Here is a 15,984-nt window from a genome sequence, read left to right as displayed (position 1 = left end):
GGCCTTTAGAAATACTTCCTCATTTTAGTGGCAAGTCCAAATAGCCCTTGAGTGATGATCAAAATCAAGGATTTGATTCTTGAATGGTCACCTATCATCTCTTTGCCCTTTGACATAGCCCTGAACCTAGCCTCCCATTTGCAAATACATCCTTTCTGTTATCAGGGACATTAGGAAGTTCTGTTGATTGTTCTTGGGAAACCTAGTCCATTCTTTGAAAAAAACAAACTCAATGTTACCTTTCTATCCATTGTGGCATTCTCTTAATATATGAAGAAACAGCAACATTGAAAATGCGAATGGTTGAAGGCTTTAGAAAATGGAACATTTTTAAGTGCCAAGCATGATCACAAGGCATTTAGGGCATTTAAATTTCCATCCAACACAATTCACTTAATACTACATAGTCAATGCCACATGAATTACCCTTCAGTTCTTTCTCTTACAAGGCCTATCTCAATTAGGTCATTTTCCCCCAGCTTTGAACTTTTAAGGCAAAAGAGAAAGATAAAATCTGTGGGTTACTTTTGTAACAAGTTATGTTCTTTCTCAATGAATTTTCCATGACATCTGTTTAGGAAAATCTTAGAATATACCAAAATGAGATAATGATGGGGTTTTATATTTATCAAAGGCTGCCTTACCCCCACGCACAAATAAGCTAACTCCCCATTGCACGGAAGGACACTTTTGCATGCCCAGAGGCACAGTCAGTGAAAGGGGGAAACTAAGAAAGGGAAGTTGGTTCTGGTGAAAGAGACCTCCCTGCATCCTCCCCCCAAAGCTGGATCCATCTGAACTTGGCATTTCTGACATTGCCATCAATATGGATAGCCATTGCTCTTCTTTGGATAGACAAGTTCCCCTTTGCTCATGATATTTACTTGCTTTATTTGTTCTGCTCCCAGGTTGGGCTTGAAAATAAATTCTAGTAAACTTCTTGATGAGCAGATATTTTCAGAGGGAGACTCATGATTCAGAAAGATGCAACTTTTCTCTTGACCCTTTCGTGCTTGTCCCAAGTAGGAGCTGATTCAGGCAGAGCTCATCTCCATCAGTGAGAATGTGCTGAGAACCTTTTAAGTCAAGACTGCACCCTGGGGAACAAAAAAATACTTGTGATCAGATGTGTGCTTTCCTCCCTAGATGTTTTAAAGTGCTCCTTGATTTATTATTGTGATAATTAAGAGGGATAAAACCCAATTCCACCTTCGTGGAATAGCAGGAAATTATTTGATCTTCATTTTAGCTGTAAGTTCTCTAGAAATGCAGATTTCTAGTTGTGGCCACTGGTCATATTTTGAGATATTTATGTATGCATTTTTCTCACCTCTGTTAAAGAGGAGATTATATCTAAGATTAATTTCAGGCTATATTTTTGTCCAATGCCCCTTGAGAATAGATTGCATTTTTTCCCCTCTCAACTTCTTCTCCACAGTTTCAGTGAAGGTATTCCTTGGTGCTGTCTTGTGTTTATTTCTATAATCCTCCCAATATTCTCTCATCCGCTCCTTCACCATTAATGTTCTCCTTCTAATAATGCCCAACACTTATATAAATCTATGCCTCAAACTCTGACATTTTACTTTTAATTCCATCTTGGATTTCTACTTGCCTATTGGACCTAAAGATCTGTGTCTTGAAACCACTGTTTCATTCTGATTCCCTTCTTCCTGTTTGGGATGCCCCATCATTCCAGAAACTCAGAAAGCCAACCTCTTGTCTTTTGAACCTCTCCCAACATCTAACTCAGGAAATGCCTTTGTGCTATATGGATTCCCCCACCCTCCCCACGCACAGTGTACTTTATTCCTTTCCTTTCTGAGCACTCAATATCATCGAGTGCTATTTCACACACTTGGGCATCAAGAGCCTCCCTTAAGTAAGCTCTCGTCAGTCCATCCACATCCCAGCCATCCCAATGACTACTAGACTAACTTGTCTAAAATTCTACTTTAACAGACTATTTTCCTATCCGAAATACCAAGTGGCTCAATGTGAATATCCATATGCTACTAATTTCAGGAAAGTCCAATGCCCTAGGACCTTTTCTCATGGCTGAAAGCAGATGGACCTGTGTTTTTTTCTTTTCTTTTTTTTTTTTTTTCAACTGAAGTATAGTTGAAACACAACATTACATTTGTTTTAGGGGTCCAAGTTATTCAACAACTCTATACCTTATGCTGTGCTCACCACAAACATGGCTACTATCCATCATTGTACAACATTATTAGAGTACCACGGAGTATATTCCCTAAGCTGTACCTTTTATTCCAAACTTGTATTTTATCAAGACCTGTATTTGTATCCTTCCATTTCCTTATATACACCCTACACACCTACTAAATGTTTGCTTTCAACCCCCCAGAATGGCTTATCTTTGGATACCACACCTTTGTCCGTATTCTCTCCATCATGAATTGCTGTTCAACATATTTACCTATTGAAATCTAATCCTTCTCTTTTGAATTCATTCTCAACTTTAGTGAACATCAGGGTAAATTAAAATGATGATTTTAAAAATTATACTTCCTTGTTCAATCCCAGAATTTTGATTGAATAGATCTATAATAGAAGCCAGGAATCTATATTTTTAACAAGTTCATCCAACTTATTCTCATACAGATGATCTTGGGATCAAAAAACTCTGAGAAACATTATAAGGCCCTGAAAAAAAAAAAAAAACAGAATACGTAAAAACCTCCCACTTGTTGAAAATATTTTACTTTTATGGGAATATGCTAAGCATTTATTCTATCTGTGGAGAAGTCGATCTTCCGTCACACAGCAGCTTCAGTTAGCATCCTGATGTCATCACTACTTAGTTATGTCACCTTGGGAAAATCACTTAATGCCTCAGACACTCCTTTCTAATATGCAGAATGAGTCAAATAATAGCATCTCCCTAATAACATTGCTTTGACATAGGAGAAGCAGTATGCCCAGGTTGTGGCACAGAGCAAATAATTACATATTACCTAGTATTGTATTTCTTATTATGGTTCCTAGATTGCAATGATTTTTATGGCTTTAGATTCTGGTCCATACTTCCCTTTTTACTCATTGTTATGCATCAGGGTTTTTTGTGAATATGGCCTTTCTCTTTAATAGAGTATAAGTCCCTCAAACAAAATAAGCTCAGTAACTAAGTTACTTTATTTTGCTTATATTACACACTTAACTTTGAATAGAGCAAATGTTCAACAAATATTCTACATGGATTAATTCAGAAATTTTGTGAAAATGAGCTATGAGATGGAAGTATATTTTGAGCAAGTTAAAATACAAGTACACATTAGAGAATTTTAAAACTGTATGGGTCACAGTTCCTATGATGGTGACACAGTTTTCCACCGTCAGTGGGTGGCAGAGCTGGGATTGAAACACAAGTCTCGAGACCCTTCCAGAACCTCTACCACAACTGCTAGCAGTGTTTTCCAACCAAGAGTTCAAAAGTCAGATTAAAAAGTTTGTAAAGTCCTCTGAAGACGTTCACACAGAGAATAGAATATGCACATTTACTCTTCTGGGTAACTAACTGAGTTCCAGTAGAAGTAGTAGACACATAGATTCCTTATAAACTGCCTTTATGGAAAAGTATATAAAGCCAAGTATACAGAGTATAGCTTAAACAAAGGGTGTCTATGAAGAGCACCAGAGCCAGGTCCTTACTCCTTTAAAACTCAGACTGCTTCCTCAATAGAGTAGCAGATTTTTTGGTCTTCACATGCTGTGCCCTACTTTTCTAGTAGTACAGGAAGTAGACTAAGAAAAAGAAACTCTGTGGGGCCCATGAGCTGGCAAACAAACAAACAAAATGACTCTATGTCTAGAAATGGGTTTCAAACTCTAAAGTCCTTGGTCCATCCAGGATATCTTGTGTCTGTAATGTCAAAACTAATATGAGAAAAGAATGTAGACAAAGCCCAGAAGTCTGGCAGCTGCTTATTTCCTATTTGAAGCTATGATAATTCCTATCTGCGTGATTAAAACAAATGTTTGAGAACTCTCAGTGATATCTCATTGATCAGACACCACTAAGCAAATATTGACATCAGAAATGATGAAATAGTCCCATGATCTAGCCATAACAAGCCTCCAAAATTATTGATTCAATTCCACAGCATTTCCCAATTTTCATCCACAATGTAATATTGGATATCCAGCCAAAGTTCCTTTTAATTATCTTTAAAAAATCAAACACTTTATACTTCCTTGAGTGTTTATCCCACAATCTCACAATCTCTTGAACTTAGATTTTCCTTGTAGAGTGACTACTTTTTTAAAATTTTAGCTTTATCCAATATTCATACTTATTTTACTTTCTTCTACCATGTTATAATATTCTCATTTAATATTATAACCTTTGTTTCTGCATTGTTGCTTTTTCCACCAAAGACAGATATGGATCATGACATCATGAAACATAGCAATCAGCACTGAGATTCTATTGCAAAGATACATAGCTTGCAAAAATTTTCCCAGCTATATATACCTGTTTCCTCGAAAAGGGTAAGAGAGAAAGGAGGGAGTCAACACCCTATCTCTTATGTAACAGCCAATATTTATCATGTCAGGCCACTGGGAAGATTTTTCAGCAAATATGGATCATCATCTTGACGGTCCTTACTGGGGGAACTCTAGAAGGCAGAAGAAGCCCCTCAAGAAACACTGAATTATCAAATGGGGAAAAAGGCTGCATTCACTAGCAAAGAGCCATTTTTTTTCTCATTCTTTCCACAATAATTTTTTGATTACCCCTTATGCACAAACCCCTGTGTTCATGAAACTTAAATTCTTTGGGTGATACATCTGCCAGAGTCCCGGGGAGAAAAAATGTCACACTCAATTTATAGTAATTTGAGAAGGAATTATTAGCAAAGTTGTAGGGAAGGTTCAGAGGAAAAACACACACACAGAAAGAGGGTAGTGCCCCAGAGCTAGTAATATCCAAATTGTTATTATCTATGCCTAAATGGACGAGAGATGAGACAAATTACTGAATTTTGGTAGGAGCATCCTGCATAAGGACTGCCAGAAGAGGATGATGTTGAGGGGTAGAGGGAGGAGGGGCACATGCAGTTGAGACAGATCCCATAGAGAGGGCACTCAGGGATAAAGAAAATGACCACAGTACTCTTGCTGTGGCCTCCCATTGGCTGAACACAAATGGAGTTCAGAGGACTTGATAGAATTTATACGGGCCAGCTTCCCAGGGCACAGAGCAACATGGAGAAGGGTGGAGAGTGCTTGCAGAAGGCGGCCATAAGATAAGTGGCCCAAGAGGCAACACTCACTGTGCTTCTCCACTCTCATTGAACAAAAACCTCATCTTGTTTTAAGTAGTAGAGTAAGTCCAGATACCCAGTTTGGGCTTATGAATAGAATATTCTGCATATTTTGCACTCTCCTGGGATGGGGCATATTCTCCTTTTGTATGATGTGCTAGTTTCCATGGCAGGATCTGCCAAAAAAAGGGAGGGGGGAGGGGAGAACAATGCCTAAAATCTGGATCCTATGAACCAAAGAAATGCTCTGATGTGTATAATTAACCTTTAGAAACCTAAAAATGAAGAGTTTGGTGGACAGAGTCTAAGGCAGTCTCATGACCCTGGCATTTAGGTGTTCATGCCTTTGTAAAATCTGCTTCCCTTGAGTACTGGCAAGAACTATGACTTGCTTCTAACCACAGAAAATGCAGAACGTGGCTGGGCTGTCACTCCTGTGATTATGTCAATTATATGACAAAGGTGGTGATGTCATTGCCATGAATACATTATATAAAACTAACTTGCTGTTTTACTTTGCTAAAGACTTTCTCACTTGCTGGTTTTGGAAGAGGAGTTCTGTGAAAGAGCCACGTGGCAAGAACTGTGGCAATCTCTTGTAGCTAAGAGCAGCCTCTGGCAAATAGCTAGTGAGCAGCAAAGGACCTCAGTCCTCCAACCACGAAGAGATGAATTCTGTCAACAATCTGAGTGGCTTTGATAGTGGACCCATCCCTAGTCAAGCCTCCAGATGAGAACTCAGCTCTGGCTGACACCTTGATTGTAGCTTTTCAGAGAACCCAGCTAAGTAAGCTATGTCCAGACTCCTGAACCACAGAACCTTGTAAGATAATAAGTGTGTGTTGTTTTAAGTCACAAGAATTGTGGCCATTTGTAATGCATTGATAGAAAACGAATAATAAATACGTATTTCATTTTTCCATATTGTATTATTTTTTAGTTCCTTATAATACTCTCCCAAATTCCCTACAACTTGGGCCTTGTGACTCATTCATTATTTTAATCAATCAGTGTAGGCTTTATCATTTATAAGCTGTTCTTGTAAGCATCCAATCAAGTGTTCATTGAGATAGGCCGATGTTATTAGTCTTAGATAAGAGACAAGGAAACAGAGTCTGTAAGGTATGAATTGACTTACCCAAGGTTAACCAACTACTAAATGGCAAATTTTGGTTTTGGTGCCAGGACCTTGACTATAAATCTCAGACCATCCTACTCTACACTTCATCTTCCTTATTTTTGTCTTAGATAATTAAAGCATAGTGCAAATGGACCATACTTGCTATCTTTATAAGGGCCAGTTATATTAATTCTGTTCCCCATGATGGCAAAATGTCTTCCCTTTACCTCAAAAATGCATGTATTACTGGCCCAGGAGTAAAAATGTATGCCAGCAGGGATAAGCGCATGGAAAATTCAAAGGCCTCCTTCTGCTAATCATGGCTCAGTAGCAGCATCCTTATCTAAGATCAGGTTTTAAATTGCAGATAGGAGTGTTATTATCATCAGCAGCAAAGACATAAGGCCAACATTTAAAAATATGTATTACAATGCCTACCCAGGCTTAATTTTTTTTTTTAAATAGCTGAAAATAAAAGGGTTTTGGCAAAACACTTTATAAGAAGGCTCCAACTCTAAACCTTAGTAGTAACCAAAACAGATGGCAATATTAACAAATAGATTTAAAAAAAAAAAAAAAAGCTTTTCTCTGGAGAGAAATATTTGGAAGTGAGGCAAAGGACTTAGAATTTACCTCTTTGTGAATGGCTAATGGTGGAATTCTATCTGTGAGGTCTGTTGCTGGTTTGATCCAAAGGCCAACAAATGGGGCACAAGGCAATCTCTTTTGAAATGGAGCAGAGCATTTTCTACAGTGGGGATCAAAGGCACGAGTACAAGTCATCAAAGTGGGCACCTGTAATAATATAAATGAGTGATTAAAGTGGTCCCACCCTTGTGTTTCACATTAGTCCCTTTGAATAGTGGTCATTAACATTTCCCGCACATTTATCTCTTTACTTAAACCTATTCGTATCACTGAAGCTGTGGGAGATTAAGAATAATTTTATAACAAATAAAGGATTGTTTAATGTTTGCCAAACATTTAATAAGCTTCTAGAAAATATCCTGTGTTAGTTCAGCTCAGAATTTGGCCCAAGATGAGAGGGTTTTGTATGATTGTTGGTTGCTTATTTTTCTGAACCTACATTTTAAATGACAGCAGGTTTGGAAATAAATGTGATTCAACCTTGGAATGCTCTTGCTATGTGTCTGCGTGTCTTTTATCAGGGCCCTTGATTAGAAGGAGAAGAGAAGGGAGTCTTTTTTGTTCCATTTCTCCCTGTTATTATATTCATTATGAATCTTTCCCTTTCTTTCCGCCAATTAGGACCTGTCCCAAGATGGCGGGACCTCCAGAGTACTAGAGCTGCCTCACATGCGTGACTCTTTCCAGAAATCACTTGGCTTGAAATTCAATCCCCCCCTACTTTTTTTTTTTTATAAGGAAACACAGTTCCACTGAATTCCAAAGCATTTATATTCAGAGTTTGTATGACTTAAGGATTTATTATCAAGAGAAAATGAGAAAGGTCCCATTTTCACCCTTAAACTAACAGCCTCACTGGGTACCAAAATATTTGAAATGATTAGCCACTGCTTGTTGTCCAACAGGGAAGCTTCTTACAACAGTGTCAGTTCTGTAGGATGAAGCAGCTGGTATGGACTTGGAGTCTAATCCTAACTACCAGTTACTAGTTCTATGGGTTTCAATATATCAAATAACCTCTGCAAGTCTATTTTCCTAATCTGTAATAGAGGTTTACTAATCATGGCTTCTTGAGGCCAGGAGAAGAGTTGGAAAAATAGTATCCAAGGCTTTCCTTACCTCCCCTTACCCCATCCAGAACATAGGGAGTTATTTAACTATTATTTAACTATTATTTAGCTATTATTTCAGAACTAAAAACTTCGTGCTTTCTTCTGATTGCTGTTTTAATTGCTCCATCAACTCTCTGGTTTGCTTTCATTATTGTTTGACCTGTGGGGGGTCTACATAGTCAAAGGAGCTGTAAAGAGCTGGAGAAGTACCAGCTTATTCTGGTCACCTATTTGCTTTGAAATGTAGGTATATTTTTATTGGTTTCCCCACATTTACCTTCAAAATAATATTGAGGGTTGCTATCAGAGTAGAGCAGCAAGTTGATAGCAACTTTGTGCATTCTTTCTTTTAAGATTTTTATTTTTAAGTAATCTCTACTCCCACCCTGGGACTCAAACTCACAATCCCAAGATCAAGAGTCATGCACTCTTCTGACTGAGCCAGCCAAACGCCCCTAATTTTGCTCATTCTTGAAGAGTGTTTTATGAAGCATTTGGTACATAAAGCATTCAGTGCATTTTTGTTCATGAAATGAATAAATATCTGAAATGGACACATTTAATTAATAACCATGGCATCCAGTACATTAAACCATTACATCTTTTATTAAAAATATTTTACAATTAATAATGTAATTTAAATTAAATGCCTAGTTTTCTTTTTTATTATTCAAAGGTCAACAAGTTAGCCATATCATGACATTTTTGCTGTCATCATTACGATTTAGGGAGAAGTGACATCTCTATAATATTTATTCTAATGAATGAATCTGTTACGCTTTTCTATTCATTTTATCTTTTTTATTATCTTTCAATAAATTTTTATATTTTGCTCTTAGACATTATTTTGTTTATTCTTGGGAACCTTATACTTTTTTAAATCATAAGATAATCTTTGTTAAATAGACTTTTGATTTTGGAATACTTTTAGATTCACAGAAAAGTTGCAATGATAGTACAGAGAGTTCTTATGAGAACCCCTCATACTTTCAGTGCCCATAAAGTTATCATCTTACATTACTCTGGTATATTTGTCAGAACTAAGAAATCAACATTGGAACATTATTATTAACTAAACTCCAAACTTTATTCAGATTTCAGCACTTGTTTGTTTTTTCTATTAATGTCCTTATTCTGTTCCAGGATCTCACCCAGGATAACATATTGCATTTAGTTGTCATATCTCCTTACTCTCCTCTGGTCTATGACAGTTTCTCAGCTTTTCCTCATCTTTTTATGACCTTGATAGTTTTGAGGAGTATCGGTCAAGTATTTTGTAGAATGCTCTAGAGTTTAGGTTTACCCAATGTTTCTTTTCATAGCTGGACCTGGGCTATGAGGTTTAGAAAGAATACCACAAAGATAAAAAGTACTCTTATCATCATATAATATCATTGGGTCCAAGAATTCCACATGACATCACCATAATGTTAACCTTGATCATCTGGCCAAAGAAGTATAAAGTTAATATTTTTCGCTCTCACTCTCTGTTCTTTGGAAATGAATCTGTAAGATTCACCTCCTGGAAGGGAGAGTATCTACATGTGATGTTTGGAATTATTTTATGGGGAAAATTTTGTCTTTTTTCCATTTGTTTATTTATTTCCATCATTGATTTATATCAGTATGGATCCATGTACATTTATTTTATACTCTGGGATATAATTCAACACTACACTGCATATTTTGTGGCTCAACTCATTCCAACTTTGGCCATTAACTATATAATAATTGGGTTTTTTAAAGTTGTTTTAATAGATGTGTAGTCATATCTCATCGAGATTTAATTTACACTTTGCTAATAGCAATGATGACAAACATCCCTTCATGTGTTTATAAGCTGCAATATTTCCTTTTCAATAAAATTTCTGTTCATTTTATTTGCACATTTTCTAAGTGAACTTGTTTTGTTTTGTTTTGTTTTCAATGTTGGGGTTTGAGAGTTTCTTTTCTATATTCTAAGTACAAGTCCTATACTGGATATTGAGTTTTTTCTTAATATTTTTTTGAGAGAGAGAGAGAGAGAAAAGGGGAGGGACAGAGAGAGAGGGAGAGAGAGTATCCCAAACAAGATCCACACTCAGCAGCACAAAGCCAGACACTGGGCTTCATCTTACCACCCTGAGATCATGACCTGAGCTGAAACCAAGAGTCAGATGCTGCCGACTGAGCCACCCAGGCAGCTCCAGTGTTGGATATTGTTACTTAAAAATATTTTCTCCTAGTCTTTAAATTTTCATCCCCTTAAAATAATCTTTCCCAGAGCAAAAATTTAATTTTGAGGAAATCTAATATAATTTTTTTCTTTTATGGATCATGCTTTTGGTGTCATGCCTCTGAACTCTGTTTAGCCCTAGGCTCTATAAGTTTTCTACGGTTTATTCTCAAGGTTTTCTAGTTATACATTAAAATCCATTAATTTTGTGTTAATTTTTCTATAAAGTATTAGATTTAGATTAGCATTCATTCATTTGTCTTTCAATGTTTGTTTTAGCACTATTTGTTGAAAAGACTGGCCTTTGATTGAACTGCTTTTGCAACTTTTTCAGAAATCAGTTGGCATATTTGTCTGGTTCTGGGTTCTCTCTTCTGTTCCACTGACCTATATGTCTATGCCTCCCTCAATACCACATTCTTTTCTTGTTGTAAACAGACCAGAAGTCTTAACTTTGGGTAGAATGATCCCTCCCAGTTTATTCTTTTTCAAAATTATTTTTAGCTATTCTTGGGCCCATGCTTTGCCATATAAATTTTAGAATGAGCTTCTCCATATTTGCAGAAAATATTACTGGAGTTTTTATATGAATTGCATTTACCATAGAGATCAGATTGGGGAGAATTGGTATTTTGACTATATTGAGTCCTTTCCTTGGTTTGGTTGTCTCACCATTTATTTAGATGTCCTTTGATTTATATCAGTGTTTTTATCATTTTCAGCATGCATTTGACATTTCCAGTGATTTATAGTTTTCAGGTCATATATATATATATTTCTAGATTTTTTAAAAAATTCCTCTTTTTGAGTAATTATAAATAGCTATGTATTTTAATTTTGGTTTTCATATATTCGTTGCAAATATATAGAAATACAGTTGCTTTTTGTGAGATTTTATATCCTATGATTTTGCTAAACCCATTATTAGTTTGGGATTGTTTTTGTTTTGCAGGTCCTTTGGCATTTTCTATGTATACAATCTCATACTTTGAAAATAGGAACAATTTTAATTTTTTCTCTCCAATCTATGCCCCTCCCCCTATTTTTTCTTGTCTTATTGCACTGGATAGAACTTCCAGCATAACATTCTGTCAAATAAGAATGGTTGGAACAAACATTCTTGCCTTGTTCCTGATCTTAGGAAAACTCATTCAGCTTTTCACCGTTAAGTATGATGCCATATCTTTGGTTTTGTACATACTCTTTAGCAAATTGAGGTTATTCTCCCTCTATTTCTTGTTTCTGGAGAATATATGTATACTCTCTTCTAATATACCAATGAATATGATCATGTAATTTTTCTTCTTTAGCTTATTGATAGAGATCAAATATATGAAAAATTTAACACTCATTTGTTATATATGTATATTATATATACTCTCCCAAAACAAGAAATAGAGGGGAATATCCTCATAAAAAGAAATAATTATGTCTAAATCTAACATATATATATATATATATATATATATATATATATATATATATATAACCTATGATTTACAAACTACTGAAAATGTTAAGTGTATGCTAAAAATAATAAAATACTGCTAAAAGAAAAGAACATCTAAATAAATGGAGAGACAACTATATCAACAGGAAGACTCAACTCAATAAAAATCCAATTCTCTCCAATTTGATCTATAGGGTTAATGCTCCGATTTAAAAATATTTAACTGCATAGTATAACTGGAATAAACCCCACTTGACTATGGTGCGTAATTCTTTTTATATATTGCTGGATTCAGGTTGCTAAATTTTTTTAAGGAATTTTAGGCCTAAGTTCACATGAGATACTGTTTTGTTTTGTTTTGTTTTTTCCTTTTCCACCTGCACTGTCTAGCTGTGATATCAAGGTAATTTGGGCCTCATTAAAGGAATGAGAAAGTACTTCTTCATCTTTTGTTTTCTGGAAGAGATTTTTAAAAATCACACTAACTCTTCTTTAATTGTTTGAGAGAACTCTAAATATTGGAGTGACCTGTATCTCAGTCATAAAACTTCGATTCATAAAAATACAGGATCAGAAACATTGAGAAAAAGTACAGTTACTTTATTCAATGGTTAGTTTCAGTTTATCAAACTGTTCAATCATGCGGTCTAAAGGGAATTTCAATAAAGAGATAAAATTCAGGGACAACTGCTTCAACAAGTAAATTCTCCTGAATTCAGAAAACCCAAATAATTAATCTGTGTGCCAAATTCCATGTTCACATATTTTCTATTTCAAATGTAGGTTAAATATAACACTTGGGATATTACGAAGAAGGGAACTTGGCCCAGAGAAAGCTGCTACATTAAATCAACATTCCTTCTTAGATTGAAACTTGGTTCACATTCTGAGTAATGCACCCAGGACAACATAGGTCATTGGGAAATTTCCTAAAATCAGATTTTTTTGCATGATACATTCCCCCAAAGTGAATAATGGTTGGCTTCCAGAGCCAGATTTTTCAAGGATGACTTTTTCTAACACATAATAAAAATGCAACCCCATCTTCTTACTTACCTTGAATACCTTCCTTGCTACATACATGGCTTTATTTTCAATATATTGCTTTCTTGACTACTTCTCTGAGTGAGCTTTCTCATCAAGATCAATACGCCTGTAGCATGAAAGGAAGAAAACAAGGCATTGAAAGAAGATGGAAAACCTGTCCCAGTGAGATACTTGTTGGCTGGCTCTTGGAGACAGCTGTACGTAAGGTTGTACTACCAGCAAATATATTGAAAAGTAGTGATAAGAGTATACATGAAACAAGCCCAGCAATAGTGTTCCCCAACTAAGATCTGAGATCTCCTGGGTGATAGGTAGAAAGCAAAAATGATTTCTGTCAATAATGAACAGGCAGCCCACATATTAAAATCAGTTTTCAAAGTAGACACATGTCTTACATATTGCAAGAATTATAAGGCAGGGAAGAAAACTATTTTTAAGTTAATCCTCAGTTTCTTTTAGGAAACCAAAGAGCTTAGAGAATTATATCTGAAAGACATACTATATATTCATCTACATTAAATATATAGATAGATAAATACTGAAAGAATATAGTTTATATAATAGTATATACTTTAATCTATATCTAGATGGATAGATAGACAGATAGATAGATTATCTAAGATAGTATCTTAAGCCTTGGAAGTATTAATATCTTTCTCTTTGGTTTAGTATTAGTTTAGGGTTTTTGTTTTATTTTTTTCCCAAGATTTATAGCAATGGTTCTCAACCAAGGGCCATTTGCTTCTAGGGGCCACTTGGCAATGTCTGGAGACATTTGTTGTTATATTAGTAGGGGAGGGGTCTACTGGCATCTAGTGGGTAAAGGCCAAGGATACTATGAAACATCCCACTGTGCACAAGACATATGCCGCCTCGGTAAAGAATCATCCAAGCCCAGATGTCAATAGAGCAAAGGTTGAGAAAACTTGATTTAGAATAATAAATCATTCAGGCATACTAATGAACTTTAAAGAAGTCTTAGGTCTATAATTAAGTTTATTTGAAAGGACATATCAGATACTGGCAGCTGAAAACAAGGACATTCTTGCCACCTCACTTCTTTAACAGACCAGTCAGAACATTGCAGTGTTCCCATTTGCTACATCATAAAAGATATGCTTGTTTATTTCATTTCTGGATGAGTGAGAACGAGAAAGTTGCAAGTTGTCTCAATAATTTCCAGGGGATCTCAGTAAGTAGGACCTTTTACCCCAAGTCTGAGAAAAATCGGCAAACATTTCAGGAAATTTCCCTTATTTGGCAAAACTGAAAGGCTACAAACAAACTCACTTTCAAACTGATATTTAAGGGCATTTCATGAGTCATTTGGATGTCTCTCCAAGTCTTGCTGTAGTTACTGTGCTGAAAAGTTGTAAATGTAGTTCCAATAAAATAGACATTATTTTTAATTGTTTCCTCTGAGGCATTATCACTTACATGTAAACGGGGGAAAAGCAGTGAGGAAAAAATCCGTATTTACAGCTCCAAACAGCTTTCATACTGTCATCAGCCTATATCCTAAGGTGTTTCTGCGTTGCACAAAAATATATTAGCAGAGAAAGCAGAGAAAAAACGAAAAAGTACCAGATGGTCTTCAAACCTTGGAACAGATCTTTTTTTTTTTTTTTTTTTATTTTATTTTATTTTATTTTATTTATTTTTTTTTATTTTTTTGGAACAGATCATTTATATCCTTTGTAACTTCATTGCTTCCAGGTATCATTATCCATGGGAAGATTGGACCAGAAGAGCTAGTCTCCAACTCTGAAAGTCACTTGTTAACCTCACCACATCCAGGACATCCGAACATTGAGGCTACATAAAGAATAGTTCCAGGAACGCATCCAATTTTATTTGCTTTTCCAAAATTAAAAATTTGGGTAATACTAAAACAAACAAACAAACAAACAAAACATGCCAATCTCTATAAATTAGCATGAAAAAAATTGAAAATGGGCTACTTGACACTCAGTATCTGGGAATGTTGAAGGTACTCAACATGGGCCAAATATCCCTGTGTATGATACTCTGCAAATAGTCCTCTGGCTGGGCTGCTTTTTAACAATTCTTTTTAACAATTAGTTCCCCTGATTCAACTTAAGCTTTGGTGCTCTAAAGCTTTATGTCATATTTGAATTTAATAAATAATAATGAGAGCACTCCACTTTGATTGACCCTATACCAATAGAAACCATATGAAGGTTCCATTATCAACCACTACAGTCATAGTAGCAGTATGAGAGGAAGGATTCAACTGTAAAGACAACATAAGAAATTTTACTGCTATAATGGATTGGAAATGGGAGTGATTCAGGGTCCTAAAACTCTAAGACCTGCTCTTAACATCTTTTCTGTTTTCATTTAAAAAACAAACAAAAAAACTGCTAGAAGAAAATGAAATAAACAAATAGAGTAGAGAAATCATTGACTATTTTTGGTGTTGCTACTTATTTTTTTATCTATGTTTCATACCACATCTTACAATATGTGAAAAGCATTTTATAATGATGGGGTTCTTTTCATTCAGATTTCACAACAGGGTACCAACTCAGATCCTTCCAAGGTTTGGGACAAAATCAGGCTCACCATTAAAGGATAACATTTTTTTTTCATGACTGAAACATGATGGAATATGAAAGTGAAGCTTTCTGTTAGAATTTTTCAAAAACTGAAAGATTATATTCACAGTTATTACTATTAACTTATTTCTGTGGGACCGTTCCTATATAATTTGTATCTTGCTTACTGATTTCAAGCCAACTGAGAATAAATTTTGCAAGAATTGTTCATATCAGAGTTAAAAAAATCAAATAATTACTTTTTTGCATGAACTCCAAAGATATGTCAACTTGACCCTTACCCCACATGTGACCTGTAACATCTCCCTCAAAAATGTGTCTTCCATCTCAAGGTATGGCCGCAAGGAGCAGCAGGTTGAGCGTATGTGAATTGTTCATCCAAAAACATGTTTTCACTCCTGGAAAAATAATCAAAATCATGCATCATGAGCTATTTGGGTACCTGCCATCATCTCTGTGTAAGGAAAATAGCACATCAATCTGATATTGAGACTGATGACACTGGTGAAGCCCTTTCCTGCAGGG

General features: G+C 35.5%; 1 protein-coding gene and 1 long non-coding RNA gene across 3 annotated transcripts in view; one reads left to right on the top strand and one right to left on the bottom strand.

Moving 5' to 3' along the window:
• Positions 1 to 15,279, top strand: part of LOC121472802 (formin-like protein 18) — a 166,041-nt gene extending 150,762 nt beyond the window's left edge. For both annotated transcript variants that reach the window (XR_005983005.1, XR_005983008.1), the window contains exon 3: positions 14,597 to 15,279. The gene's annotated coding sequence lies outside the window, so the exon portion shown is untranslated. The remainder of the gene's footprint in view (positions 1 to 14,596) is intronic.
• On the bottom strand, positions 2,535 to 12,987 carry LOC121472803. The gene is made up of 3 exons (XR_005983011.1): positions 12,890 to 12,987; positions 7,042 to 7,203; positions 2,535 to 2,667 (listed from the first exon to the last, which is right to left on the bottom strand). It is a non-coding gene; the product is annotated as an uncharacterized LOC121472803 (long non-coding RNA).
• Positions 15,280 to 15,984: the final 705 nt, after the last annotated feature.

The sequence above is a fragment of the Vulpes lagopus genome, chromosome 12, assembly GCF_018345385.1.
Source record: "Vulpes lagopus strain Blue_001 chromosome 12, ASM1834538v1, whole genome shotgun sequence".
In the NCBI taxonomy this organism is placed as follows: Eukaryota; Metazoa; Chordata; class Mammalia; order Carnivora; family Canidae; genus Vulpes; species Vulpes lagopus.
Note: the sequence above shows the minus strand (reverse complement) of the source record. Positions and strands in the feature narration are given on the sequence as shown.